Below are 4969 nucleotides of genomic sequence, written 5' to 3' on the forward strand. Positions count from 1 at the left end.
TAAGCAGTGCTTATATACATTTGAATACACAGGTTATATTTTCATAAATCAAACTAGTTTGCGGTGAAAAGATACCGGGGACTTTTTCAATTGACGTTGGATGTAGCAGCGGTTAAGAACCGAGATTAATCGAAAATAAAGAAGTGGTAAAGTTTCTTTAAAAGGAGGTCCCATCAAATGCAAGATATTTAGGTCAATCAGTGCACAAAATACAGCTTAACCGTAATTTTAGCGTGAGGGGGGGGGAAGTATTTTTATGATCATTGGAGCCTGAGTTGATTGGGAATAATTTAGCTTTAGTCCCTGTATAATAAGGCCACTGAGAGCAAAAACTATTAATTTCTTATGTATTCCATATCGTTTTTACAGTATTTTTACAATTTGCTCACATCAAGCTACTAAAACTCTGGTGGAAGAAGCGAAAAATGTCCAAGTTCAAAGTACATGCTATTACAGTACTTCTTCTTGGAAGGGGGTAAAGAATGGGAAAGATTGCTTGAGTTTTCAAAATCCCCTTCTTCAATACTTGTTTTATTAAAATCTCCGTGCTCCTACTGTTAAGAGTCTTCAGGTTGCAATCAGGCCTGAAAAAACAACATCGTAATATAACTGAAAAAATAATTGCCAGAAGTAGTGGAAGAAGTAGTAACTAATTTAGTTAGTATACTGATGGAGCACCGAGTTCTGAATTAATGGATGGCTGAGGGTCGGATAGATGAAGTATGGAAGGACAAATTTGTTTGATTATATCTCCCCATTAAATTAAACTTATCCTTTAATCTGTCATCCCTAAATGAAAAAACTTCATCCCTCCATCCCCAATTCCTCCAATAAACAAAAAGTGATCCCTCAATCCCACGTCCTTCCATGAAAATAAATACATCCCTCATCTCTGTTTTTGCCGTCCCTTCATCAAAACAAAGTCTCCTTCCATCTAATCCCTCTAACCCCTCGTTCAAAATAAACTCATCCCTCCATCCATCATCTTTAAGCCAAAAAAACTCATCCCTCCTACTGTCATCCTTACATTAAAGAAACTCATCCATCCATCCACCATCCCGCTATCAAAATAAACTCATCCCTCCATCAAAAGAATCTAGCCCCTCCATCAAAAGAAACGTATCCCTCCATACAAATAATCCTACCATCAAGACAATCTAGTCACTGCATCAAAACAAACTTATCCCTCCATCAAAATAAAATAATCCCCGTCAAAAGAGACTTATCCCTCCATCCGTCATCCTTCTATATAACTAATCTCACCCCTCCGTTTCTCATCCCTCCATCAAAAAAGACTAATCACTTTATACAAATAAACTCATCTCTCCGCCATTAATCCCTCCATCAAACTCATCCCTCTTTCCAAACAAACCGATCCGTCCATCAAAACAAACTCATTCCTCCATATCCCATCTCTCCATCAACACAAAGTGGTTCTTCAATGTGCAATCCCTACATCACTTATCCCCCCATCCAAAATATTACCCCCTACATTCCTCATCCCTCCATCAAATAAAAATATAACTTTATTTATCCCTTTTATTTATCCTTTTGTTTGTTTTGATGGAGGGATGACGAAAGGATGAATTAGTTTATTTTTATGGAGGGATGAGGAAAGGAAGGGTGACGGATGAATTAATTTTTGACGGAAGGATCAGGGATGGATGGATTAGTTTAATTTGATAGAGGGATACGAAGGGAAGGATGAGTTAGTTTTTATGGAAGGATTAACGAGGGAAGGAGTAGAGGAGGGGGTACCAGCCGTGTCACGCACCCCTGCTGCCACCTACAACTTTTTTTGCATCCCAAATAAGGGCATAGCCTCCCTAGGGAGAATGATTACGTAATGGGGTCAATGACCTCTTTTTCCAAGATCGATTTATTTGATGTTTCTATGTGTAATAACTCGGTGACGGAGCTTGCACATGCGCATTGAATTCTAACGGGAACAATGTTATTGATCTGGGACTCGAGGAGGGAAGTGGATTTCCGAGAACTTGAGTGCGTAGTCGAAGGGGAAGTGGATTTCCGAGAACTTGATTTACATAATCGCTAGGGGAAATTATTGATTCACGAAGGGGAGAATTAAGAAACATTAAGGCTTCTTTAATCTTAGGTCTGAGGAAGGGGGAATTAAGAAACAAACATGGCTTCATTGTTGTTTGGTTAGCTTAACCTGAGAAATAGCACCTGTGAACTTGATTTACATAATCGCTAGGGGAAATTATTGATTCACGAAGGGGAGAATTAAGAAACATTAAGGCTTCTTTAATCTTAGGTCTGAGGAAGGGGGAATTAATAAACAAACATGTCTTAAGTGTTTTTTTTTTATCTTATCCTTATATATATAAGATTTTAAATTGATTTACACAATCTCTAGTGGAAATTATTGATTCACGAAGGGGAGAATTAAGAAACATTAAGGTTTCTTTAATCTTAGGTCTGAGGGATAAACATTCTTCAGGACAGAGAGAAAAATTAATATTTTATTTTTAAATAGGGCTTCATTGATCTTTAGTGTCAGGAATCATAATTGACATCACATGTTATCTTGGAATTATGCGAGAGTCTAAAGAGATAGAAATTCTATTTTTAAATACGGCTTCACGGAGCTTTAAGTCAAAGAGATAAATTGATATTCTAACGAAACCCTAATAGTTTAGCTAGGAAAATTTATGAGATGAAGAGATTAACGTAGGAAAGGGTTTCCTAGAAATTTGAAATGCGTTAGTGCAGAGATGTCAAACAAAGGGAACACGCTGAAATTACGTTTAGGGATTATTTGGGCGAAACCGTTTTATCCATTTTATGGGATTATTTTGGCGAAACAGTTTGAGCCATTTGAAAGAAGATTTTAAGAAAGGTTTTAGAAGAGAATTTGAGGGTGAAACTCTGTGGTCGTTATAATACACAAGTTCCATTTGAACAGTGTTGTGAGGTCCTCTACCCCAACCCCAAAGGGTTCCGATCCCCCACCCCAACCCCGAAGGAAGCCCCCGGTACTCAAAGGTCCCCCAAGCTCCCAAAGAGCCCCAGCCCCCCAAACGCCCTCCTCATACCCTCAAAGGCCCTCCTCTGGTCCTCAAAGGGCCCCCGGACCCCTAAAGGGCCTCCCGGACCACAAAGGCCCTCCCCCGGTCCTCAATGGTCCCCCGGGCTCCCAAAGAGCCACCGGCGCCCCCAAAGGCCCACCCAGACCCCCAAAGGCCATCCCCGGGCCCCCCAAAGGACCATCGAGCTCCCAAAGGACCAACGGGGTCCCAAAGTCCCTACACCGGCCACAAAGGTCCCCCAAGCTCCCATAGAGCCCCAGCCCCCCAACCGCCCTCCACAGACCCTCAACGTACATCCCCGGCCCCCCCCCCCACAGGCCCCTCGAGCTCCCAACGGACCAACGGGGTCCCAAAGGCCCCCCACCGGTCCCCAAAGGTCCCCCAGGCACCCAAAGGTCCTCCCTGTGCCATAAAGGCCCCCCAAGCTCCCAAAGGGCCACCGGCGCCCCCAAAGGCCCACCCAGACCCCCAAAGGACACCCCCAGGCCCCCCAAAGGCCCATCGAGCTCCCAAAGGACCAACGGACCCCCCAAGGCCCGCCCCCGGCCCCCAAATGTCCCTCCGGACCCCCAAAGGCCCTCCCTGTGCCCCAAAGGCCCACCGGTCCCCAAATGTCCCTCCGGACCCCCAAAGGCCCTCCCTGTGCCCCCCCCCCCCCCGTGCACCCTTCTTTCGTTGATGTGTGTTGTCTGAAACCTATGATTTGGGATGTGTAGTTTGCTACTTCAGGCTTGTCTGAGCTAAGGTTTCCTAGTATGTCCTAGGTGAATGTTGTCTGAAACCAATAGTTTGGGATGTGTAGTTTGCTATTTTTGACTTTTCTGAGCTAGGTTTCTTAGTCTTTCGTTGGTGTATGTTGACTGAAACCGATGATTTGGGATATGTAGTTTGCTATTTTTGACTTTTCTGGGCTGGATTTCATAGTCTTTCATAGGTGTGTGTTGTCTGAAACCTATGATTTGGGATGTGTGGATTGCTACTTTTGACTTTTCTGAGCTGGATTTCTTAGCCTTTCATAGGTGTTTGTTGTCTGAAAGCTATAGTTTGGGATGACTAGTTTGCTATTTTTGACTTTTCTGAGCTATGTTTCTTAGCCGTTCATAGGTGAGTGTTGTCTGAAACCTAGGATTTGGGATATGTAATTTGCTATTTCCGACTTTTCATAACCGGATTTCTTAGTCTTTCGTAGGTGTGTGGTGTCTAAAACCTATGATTTAGGATGTGTGGGTTGCTATTTTCTGACATTTCTGAGCTGGATTTCTTAGCCATTCGTAGGTGTGTGTTGACTGAAACCTATGATTTGGGATGGTTAATTTTCTATTTTTGACATTTCTGAGCTGGATTTCTTAGCCATTCGTAGGTGTGCGTTGACTGAAGCCTATGATTTGGGAGGTGTAGTTTGCTTTTTGGTCTTTTCAGAGCTAGGATTCTTAGTCACTCATAGGTGTTAGTTGTCTGAAACTTCGAGTTTGGGAGGAATAGTTGGCTATTTCAGACTTTTCTGAGCTAAGCTTTCTTAGTATTTCGTAGGTGAATGCTGTCTGAAACCTATAGTTTGGGATATGTAAATTACTATTTCGGGCTTTTCTGAGTTGGATTTCTTAGTCTTTCATAGGCGTGTGGTGTCTGAAACCTATGATTTGAGATGTGTAATTTGCTATTTTCGACTTTTCTGAGCTAGGTTTCTTAGTCTTTCATAGATATGTGCTGTCAGAACATTATGATTTGGGATGTGTAGTTTGCTATTTAAGGCTTTTCTGAGCTAATGTTTTATATTATTTCGTAGGTGAATGTTGTCTGAAACCAATAGTTTGGGATGAGTAGTTTGCTATTTTTACTTTTCCGAGCTAGGTTTCTTAGTCTTTCGTTGGTGTGTGTTGACTGAAACCTATGATTTGAGATATGGAATTTGCTAT

This window comes from Artemia sp. Qi Xiang Cuo, chromosome 5 (assembly GCF_049724085.1).
Source record: "Artemia sp. Qi Xiang Cuo chromosome 5, ASM4972408v1, whole genome shotgun sequence".
Lineage (NCBI taxonomy): Eukaryota > Metazoa > Arthropoda > Branchiopoda > Anostraca > Artemiidae > Artemia > Artemia sp. Qi Xiang Cuo.